At 43.9% G+C, this 10,303-nt stretch overlaps 1 pseudogene; it reads right to left on the reverse strand.

Annotated features, from left to right (window-relative positions):
* Positions 1-2,158: 2,158 nt before the first annotated feature.
* LOC133227761 (homeobox and leucine zipper protein Homez-like) lies at positions 2,159-3,879 on the reverse strand (annotated as a pseudogene).
* Between the last annotated feature and the right edge of the window lie 6,424 nt (positions 3,880-10,303).

Below are 10,303 nucleotides of genomic sequence, written 5' to 3' on the forward strand. Positions count from 1 at the left end.
TACCACAGCTTTCTTATCCATTATCTGCTGATGGACATTTAGGTTGCTTCCATGTCCTGGCTATTATAAACAGTGCTGTGATGAACATTGGGGTACACGTGTCTCTTTCAATTCTGGTTTCCTCAGTGTGTATGCCCAGCAGTGGGATTGCTGGGTTATAAGGCAGTTCTATTTCCAGTTTTTTAAGGAATCTCCACACTGTTCTCCATAGTGGCTGTACTAGTTTGCATTCCCACCAACAGTGTAAGAGAGTTCCCTTTTCTCCACACCCTCTCCAGCATTCATTGCTTGTAGACTTTTGGATCGCAGCCATTCTGACTGGCATGAAATGGTACCTCATTGTGGTTTTGATTTGCATTTCTCTGATAATGAGTGATGTTGAACACCTTTTCATGTGTTTGTTAGCCATCTGTATGTCTTCTTTGGAGAAATGTCTGTTTAGTTCTTTGGCCCATTTTTTGATTGGGTCGTTTATTTTTCTGGAATTGAGCTGCAGGAGTTGCTTGTATATTTTTGAGATTAATTCTTTGTCAGTTGTTTTATTTGCTATTATTTTCTCCCATTCTGAAGGCTGTCTTTTCACCTTGCTTATAGTTTCCTTTGTTGTGCAGAAGCTTTTAATTTTAATTAAGTCCCATTTGTTTATTTTTGCTTTTATTTCCAATATTCTGGGAGGTGGGTCATAGAGGATCCTGCTGTGATTTATGTCGAAGAGTGTTTTGCTTATGTTCTCCTCTAGGAGTTTTATAGTTTCTGGTCTTACGTTTAGATCTTTAATCCATTTTGAGTTTATTTTTGTGTATGGTGTTAGAAAGTGTTCTAATTTCATTCTTTTGAATCCATACTGGATCTGCTTCTGTAACCTTAATTCCTATTTTGCCACTTTTGTTATTATAGGCACACATAATAGCCTGCCTTGGACTTCCCAGGTGGCACTAAAGTAAAGAACCCACATGCCAATGCAGGAGCTGTAAGAGACATGGGTTCAGTTTCTGGGTTGGGAAGATCCCAGGAGGAGGGCATGGCAACCCACTCCAGTATTCTTGCCTTGAGAATCCCATGGAAAAGGAACCTGGCAGGCTACAGTCCATAGGGCTGCAAAGAGTCAGACATGACTAAAGCGACTTAGCATGCACACACAATGGCCTGCCTCGGGATCCCTGCCTGGCCCCTCCGCCTGACCTTTGGGCTAGGGCGCCTTTGGCTCACAGGGAGATAGCATGACCCTGCCCACCTGTGAAGAGATGTAAGTAAATTAACACATCCCCATGACTGAGGCTTGCCATTCTAAGAGATATTTACAATAACTGAATGGTCTTTTTACTTTGCTTCCTTACCTCCCCCCATCTCTGATCCATAAAAAAAACCTGGCATCCAGGCCCCAACAAGATGTTTATTTTGAGGCACTAGCCAGCCATCTTCTCAGTCAGCCGGCTTTATGAACAAAGTCTCTTCTTTGCCCCAACGCCTTGTCTCGAGGATTTACTGGCCCATTGTCCCATGAGCTGAGTGAGCTTGGACTTGAATAACAGAAGGGGAGCTTCTTCCTTAAGCTAGGTGAGAGAAAGTAAAACATTTCAACATAGGTATATGGTATGTCAGCTCTTTGATATCACTGAGGTGGTCATCCGATTCTTTGAAAAAATAAAAACAACTGCCCTTGTTTTATAAATCTAGTCTTTACAGGATCAGAGGTGTAGCTCCAAAAATAATTCAAACCCACCAATTTTAACACTCCAAAAACCTCTCCTATTTGATTGTAAGAGACCTATAAGTATTGAGGGAAAGGGAGGAGAGAGGGTAGGCAGCAGTCATCCTAGAAGGGACTTGCCTTTCTCCTCCTATACTTTTGAGATGCAAATATTCTACCTGATCTTCTCCAGGAACTCTTATTTCTGCTATCTCTTTAAAATGCAAATTTCAGGAAAAGGTGTAGCAAAAGACTAACAGAAATCTTAAGTACCTTCTCCATAAATATTAGGAGTCTAAGGCAAAGTCTAGCTACTTAAATAGAGTTTCTTGACAAACCTTCCCTAAAATCCTTCTTACTGTTAGATTTTTTTTTTTTTTTTTTTTTTTGCATTATGCATGAACTTGTGTTCAGAGAGAAATGGGGTGCAAGGCAGCCTTATATGCCGGGAAAATGCTGGGACTGGAGTCGTATTAGAAACTTTACTCCTCCTTTACAGAACTCCATGGCTGTGGGCCAAAGCCTAGCCTCTCTGTAGAACAGTAAGGGGAAAGAACAGGGATATGAAAAGAGCAAGAGCCTTTTCCCAGACCCATAGCAAGCCCCTCACTGAGCCTGGAGGCCTAGATTTCTGCCCATGCGATCCCCACCTCGTTCTGTACTCCATGGTCATCCTCCCTGGTCTACCCTTACTATATCCCTGTCCCCCATCCTCAAGAACACAACGTTTTTCAGTTTTTTGCCACAAGGTAAGTTAAAAAAAAAAAAAATGTGGTTTCTTTGTTTAAACAGTTACTCAGTTGGTTTGTCTTTTAGTAACAGACCTCCCCTCCCCCAGCCTCCCACTCAGTCCTGGATGATCACATCATCGTCATCATCGTCGTCGTCCTCCTCCTCCTCCTCTTCACCATCTTCTGGCAGTTCCTCCTCCTCCTCTTCCTCCTCTTCATCTAGACAGACCACCACTTCAGCTGGCTCAGGTAATCGAGAGTCAAACCAATCCAGTACCTGCTGGGTGCTAAGCCTTGATGCCTGACTCAGTTGAGGGATATCACTTTCCCGGAGCTGTTGGTGGGTTGCCCAGTACCACTCCAAGGGTCGTATATCCGGTGGGGGTGGGGGATTTGGCAGAGGCGGTGTCTCAGCCCATTCATTCAAGGAGCGGGTTGAAGGTGGTGGTGTGGGAACTGCTGGATCCTGGAAACTAGAGGCACCAGGTACTGCATTGTCCCGAAACCACTTTAGTTGCCCATGCTTCAAGGCATAGCGTGTGTCACCAAATCACTGAATAATCTCAGGCCGAGGTAAACCAGTGATCTGCTCTAATTTATGGTAATCCTCTCGCCGTGCCCATTGGCACTGTAGAAAAAACGATTTGAGGATAGCCAACTGCTCTTTGGTTTTGCGCTTGGTCTTTCGCTGGCGTTGCATGTCTGGGGAAAGATACTCTGCAGGGCCAACCCTACCTGATGCTGAGTTATGCCTTAGCCCCTGGGGCCAGGCTGGCTCCAGCTGTGGGGGTAGTGCCTGTTCATTGGGTGACAATGGTTGTGGGGCACAGCCCAGTGGCTGAAGGGGCTTAGAGGTGGCAGGAGCTCCATAGCCAGTCCCTGGAAAGAGGAAGAGGTAGAGGAAGGAGGAGTCACATTAGATGCTGACTCCTTCTTACAACTACTGGCAAGTAATGAGATGGATTGAGGCTTATCCCGAGCACGGGGCTGGTGGACAGCTGTGGCGTGGTTCCAGGAAGCAGTAGCTAGGCTGTGTGACTGGTCGGGACACCTGCCTGCCTGCTCCTTGGAGAGGCCACTGCATTGATGATCCTGCCAAAATTGTGATTGGTGGGGAAATGCCCCACTGCCAGGTACCATCAAGGGCTCCTTTGCTTTCTGGTGACTCAGTGACTCCTCAGGCTCTACCTTCAATCCTTTCATCTGGGTGGGCTCGCTAAGAGTCAGGGGCACTATTCCAAGACCAACTTGTTCCGGAGGTGGCACAGGAGAAGGAGGCATTTCCTCTGGCGGCCGCCTGCAGTCCAGCCCGGGCGGCGGCTCCCAGCCTCGCACCATGGGCCGGGGGGAAAGGGGGAGAAAGGGCAGGGGGCCTCCGGGGTGAGAGTGGGGTTGCTGCCCAGCGCGGCCTGCTCCGAGCCCACCCGCGCGGAAGGCCAGGACCGGGACTGCCCCCCCTCCTCCCCGCCCCCGAGAACGCGCCCGTCTAGCCTAGCCCTGCTCCAGCGAGTTGGAGGCGGGGCGGATGGGTGGGGTGGGCTCCAGGGGTGGTTACTGTTAGATTTTTATACTCCACTGCCCTGATGATTAAAGATGTTATCTGGTATGAAATTTTAATGAGTACATCAAACTTTCAAAAGGAAATGGCTTATTTCTGCTGAGTCCTTTGGTCTGATTCAATCCATAAAGGAATGCCAAAACAAGGGATAACCTCAGTTATTAATTTCTTTACCACTATTGTGGCAACAACTAATGTAATCAGATGGTGTTCAGTCCATCCTCTAAACATGTAAATGACAACCAGTGAGTACAGCGTAAAGCTGGGGGCAAATCTATTAAATCCATCTGGAGTACCACAAAGGAAAATGTGGGGTGATGGAGAGTTCTCCTACAAATTTGGTTAAGATTTACAAGTAGCGCACTGAGAAATAATTTGGTCAGAAATTTTGTGCATGCCAGGGCAAAACCAATGGTCTTTCAGTTCCTTAACTATCCTCCCCCTACAGACTATATCATCCAGAGGGGTAATAAAGAAGCTAGATTCAAAATGTTACAATGATTTTGTAACAAGGGAGAATAGAATCTGACTCCATGTTGGATATGTTTCTTTTACATTAACCTTTGCTCCCCTAAGGTGACCAAGCAGGAGATATTTTGCAAGACTTACAGACTTTTTACTTTACTTCCTCACCTCCTTCCCCTCTGTTCTATAAGAGCAACTAGTATCCTGACTCTGATAAGATGGTACTTTAGGACACTAGTTTGTCATCTTCTCAGATGCCTGGCTTTTCAAATAAAGTTGTTATTTTTTATCTCGACACCTCATCTCCCAATTATTGTCCTGTTGTGTGGCAAGCAGACCAAGCTTGGACTCAGTAACAATTTAAGATGATTGGGAGGTTTAGGTAAAAAAGCCTGCTCATAAGTGGTTTGTCACTGTATAAAGTGCTATGTCCTATGGATTTGTAATACAGACAAACATATTAAAAAGCAGAGACATCACTTTGCTGACAAAGGTCCATATAGTTAAAGCTGTTCTTTTCTAGCAGCCATGTACAGATGTGAGAGCTGGACCATGAAGGAGGCTGAACACTGAAGAACTGATGGTTTCGAACTGTGGTGTTGGTGAAGATTCTTGAGAGTCCCTTAGACTGCAAAGAGATTAAACCAGTCAATCCTAAAAGAAATCAACTATGAATATTCAGTGGAAGGACTGATGCTGAAGCTCCAATACTTTGACCACCTGATGCAAAGAGCTGACTCAAAGAGCTGGGAAAGATTGAAGGCAAAAGGAGAAAGAGACAACAGAGGATGAGATGGTTGGATAGCATCACTGACTTGATGGACATGAGTCTGAGCAAACTCAAGGAGACAGTGAAGGACAGGAAAACCTGGCGTGCTGCAGTGCATGGGCTTGCAAAGAGTTGGACACAAATTAGCGACTGAACAGCAAGATAGAGCACCAGGACCAAAGAGATGAATGGCGAGCCTAACATAAGACTAGCATGTGCATGTGTGCTACAGAAGCTATGTCAATCAAGGCAGTTGCTGCACACACCACATATAAGCCTGGGGGCATTCCTGATCCCACAGTGTCTAACGACATGAGAAATGGTAGACCATGTCTGAGAGACAAAAGACTAAAATGTCTGAAACAATCCCATTACTTTCATGACATTATAGATTAAAATGTTTGTCAAAGCTAGGTAAACAAAGAGCCAGGAGTGTACATGAAGCTGATTTTAAGGCTTCAGAGGAGGTAAATGCCTCTGAAGGCCAGAAAATAAGTTCTGGGATAATATCTGGAAGAAGGGCATTCAGACTTTTAGCAGGGCTACAAAATTTGGACTCTACTAGTTGCAACAGCCAGCTGCCCCTAAAACTTTATGTAATTGCCTCTTCATTTGAGGGAGAAGTATGGACAAAGTTGACTTAAGACATTTGGGGGTGAGCTTCCAAATGCCTTGAGATAAGTTATGTCTTAAGTGGGTAACAGTCATTTGGACTCACTAAAGTTTATATCTGGAGGCCTTCTGGCCTCATTCAGCTAGTTCTTTTAGGAGGATGAAGCAATCTGTAAGAGCCTCCTGCTTAGTTTGATCACAAAGCAAAAGGTCATCAACATACTAAATAAGCGTGGAGTCTTGGGTAAATGCTACAGAATTAAGTCTACTTTAAGGATCTAAGGAAATATTGAGGGAGATTCACAATATCCCAGCCCACAAGTTCAAGTGAATTATCTTGCTTTACACAGTTACGCAAAAAGAAACTATGGGTCAGGGTGCAATGGGATTGAGAAAAAGGTTAAACAGAGCTAACTTTATTAGAAACCAATTCCTGCTGTGTTTGCAGGAATTGAGGAATTACAAAAGGTTTAGATTCTTAGTGTTAGTTGCTCAGTCATGTCCTACTCTTTGCAACCCTATGAACTGTAGCCTGCCAGGCTCCTCTGTCCATGGAATTCTCCAGGCAAGAATGCTGGAGTGGGTAGCCACTGCCTTCTCTGGGGGATCTTCCCAACCCAGGGATTGAACCCAGGTCTCTTATACTGCAGGCAGATTCATTACCACCTGAGCCACCTGACTGCAGCTATGAAATTAAAAGAGGCTTGCTCCTTGGAAGAAAAGCTATGACCAACCTAGACAGTATATTAAAAAGCAGAGACATTATTGTGCCAACAAAGGTCCATCTAGTCAAATCTATGGTTTTTCCGGTAGTCATGTATGGATGTGACAGTTGGACTATAAAGAAAGCTGAGAACCAAAGAATTGATGCTTTTGAACTGTGGTGTTGGAGAAGACTCCCGAGAGTCCCTTGGACTGCAAAGAGATCAAACCAGCCCATCTTAAAGGAAATCAGTCCTGAATATTCACTGGAAGGACTGATCCTGAAGCTGAAACTCCAATACTTTGGCCACCTGATGCGAAGAGCTGACTCATTTGAAAAGACCCTGATGCTGGGAAAGATTGAAGGCAGGAAGAGAAGGGGATGACAGAGGATGAGATGGTTGGATGGCATCACCGACTCAATGGATGTGAGTCTGAGTAAACTCCAGGAGTTGGTGATGGACAGGGAAGCCAGGCGTGCTGCAGTCCATAGGGTCGCAGAGTTGGACACGACTGAGCAACTGAACTGAACTGAACAGACACAGGGGCCACCTTTTCAGCTTCAAAGTTTACCAAAATCAAAGGTTCCCTCTCTTGCAGTAATATTTCAAAGCAAATGATAGGGTTTTTAATGTGCATTCTAAATCATTATCTTCAAATTTTTACTTAAGAGAACTTAAAGGAAAGCACTCCTTTTTCCTAGTAAAATGTATCCCTATTCACCTGATAGGTGATGATTTATTAGAAAGTTAAGAAGCCCATATTTAACTCTGAAGGGGGAAACACTTTTAAATTTGAAAGATCAAATTGCCTTTATCAAATAATGTTTGTGATCCATGAGGAGAGTGACATAGAACAAGAAAAACTGTTAGGTAGTACCCGAAGAATTATGGGTACTTGACCCAACAGATACAGGAAAAGTACAGTCTGCATCACCCATTAAAATTACTATGGGCCAAAATAAACCCCACCCAACATTCGTCAATACCCTCTGAGGCAGGAAACCATAAAGGAATAAAACCCTTGATAACAGCTTATAATAAGAAAGGGCTTATACTGTGCCTTGGCATTAGTCCTTATAACAAGCCCCATTTTGCCAGCTAAAAAACCTAACAGCAAGGGTTGGAGATTCATTCAAGATTTGAGCTCTATCAAAGCTATAACTGTTGCTTATCATTCTGTAGTGCCAAAGCCCCATTCCTTGCTGTCCCAATAGTCCTAAAAGCAGTGACTTCTTTTCAGGGAAATATCTCTGCAGTGTTTTTTATAATATCCTTGTATAGCCTGATGACCAATATCTCTTTGCCTTCACTTGGAATGAGCAGCAACATACATGGATTGTAATGCCACAGGGTTATACTGAAAACCCCATTTACTTTTCTCAGATATAAAAAAGGACTTAGACCATCTGGTTTTCCCTCATAAGCCAATTTTGATATAATATGTAGATGATTTGCTGTTGTATTCAAATTCTTTGATAAACAGTCAACAAGACTATTTTGGAGTTACTTCAGAAGCTATCAAAGGGACATAAAGTGTCCAAAGAGAAATTAAAGTTTTATAAAGATAATGTGGAATATTTAGGTCATATGATATTTAAGAAGGACTTTAAATTGATCGCTGTGTGCATGTGCTCAGTCTCATCCTACTCTTTGTGGCCCCATGGACTGTAGACCATCAGGCTCCTCTGTCCATGGAATTTTTCAAGCAAGAACACTGGAGCAGGTTGCCATTTCCTCCTCTAGGGGATCTTCCCAACCCAGGGATCGAACCCAAACCCACGTTTCTTGTGTTTCCTGTATTGGCAGGTGGATTTTTTTATTGGGAATAAAAATACTGGGAATCCCTTTAATTGATCTAGTTAGAGTAAAAGTCATTCTGGCATTCCTTGTTCCAAAGACAAAAAGGCACTTAAGGAAATTCTTAGACCTTGCAGTTTACTGAAGGAACTGAATTCCAAATTTTTCTTTAGTGGCTCCACCATCACGTAATTTGCTTTAAAAAGACCAACCTCAGTGTTTTTTCTGGGAAACAGAACATTCTGAAGCCATGGAGGCCTTTAAAAAAAAAAAAAAAATCCTGGCAAAAGCCCTGGCCTTGGGACATCCAAATTATGATTTACTCTTTTTTCTCTTTGTACATGAAAACAAAGGTGTCCCTACACAGGAGTATTAACCCAGCAACACAATGGTTGTATTAGTTGCTCAGTCGTGTCTGACTTTTTGAGACCCCATGGACTATAGCCCACCAGGCTCCTCTGTCCATGGAATTCTCCAGGCAAGAATACAGGAGTGGGTAGCCATTCCCTCCTCCAGGGGATCTTCCCAATCTAGGGATTGAACCCTGGTCTCCTGCCTTGCAGGCAGATTCTTTATTGTCTGAGTCACATCACAGCCAACGGCCAGATTCGATGACTAAGGGCCACCCCCCTTATCTCTGGGCAGTCACAGCAACAGCTGTGCTGGGTCAGACCACAGAAGAGATAGTCATGAATCACTCTCTCCTTGAATTTTTTATCTCCTCAAATTTATCTTCAAGAAATCCCTATGGATAATTCTGATTTTGTATTATCCCCTGATGGTTCAAATCTGCAAGAATCTAATGGAAAGTACCAGGTTGACTCTGCCACTGTTACTCCAGTGTCTATCCTTGAAAACGTTTCCTTGCCTAATATATCTTCTGCCCAACAGACTAAATATACAGCACTAACAAGAGCCTGCCAGCAGTCAAAAGGAAAATCTGCTAACGTATACATGCTGTGCCTTTGGGGTGGCACATGATTTTGGTATCCTTTGGAAGTAAAGAGGATTTTAGCATTTTCAGGACAGCCTATCAAAAGCATAAGACAAGTAGTAGAATTACTATATGCAATTCTGCTATGAGTACACCTGCTATCATTAAGGTATCAGGTCACCAAAAGGCTGAGACTGCAGAAGCAAAAAGAAACTTTTGCCGATCATGGTGCCAAGACAGCAGCTTTACAAAATAACAACCACCACCAAATAACCATTGCCTTTCCTTTCAGCCTCCCAGTAAACTTACACTGACATACTCTTAAAGAAGTCAGGGAATGGTGCCAGAAAAAGAAAAAAACACTTGAGCACAGAAGGGAGGAAGACTCAACTTCAACAAAGAGCTGTGGACAGGCCCATACAGGAAGCCTATCCTGCTGCTGCTTTTGCTGCTGTTAAGACACCTCACTTGTGTCCGACCCTTTGTGACCCATTGGATTGCAGCTGTGTCTCTTTTGCCTCTTGCACTGGCAGGCAGGTTCTTTACCACTAGCGCCACCTGGGAAGCCCCACCTATCCTTCTGCTGCTGCTGATGCTAAGTCACTTCAGTCATGTCCGACTCTGTGCGACTCCATAGACGGCAGCCCACCAGGCTCCCATGTCCCTGGGATTCTCCAGGCAAGAACACTGTAGTGGGTTGCCATTGCCTTCTCCAATGCATGAAAGTGAAAAGTGAAAGTGAAGTCGCTCAGTCGTGCCCGACTCTTATCGACCCCATGGACTGCAGCCTACCAGGCTCCTCTGTCCATGGGATTTTCAAGGCAAGAGTACTGGAGTGAGTTGCCATTGCTTTCTCCGTCATTACTCCCAGACATAACCAATTAGATCAAATCTTATTTTCAATAAGCAGTCAGCACTTCTCAAATACTTGGAGCTTAATATACTATTTTACAATCATTCATTAGAAACTCACTGGAACCCAGATAAGATGGTATTATGGGATAAACAATATTTCTCGAAGCTTTCGTTTATAGTAGCTCAGG

The sequence above is a fragment of the Bos javanicus genome, chromosome 16 (assembly GCF_032452875.1).
Source record: "Bos javanicus breed banteng chromosome 16, ARS-OSU_banteng_1.0, whole genome shotgun sequence".
NCBI lineage: Eukaryota > Metazoa > Chordata > Mammalia > Artiodactyla > Bovidae > Bos > Bos javanicus.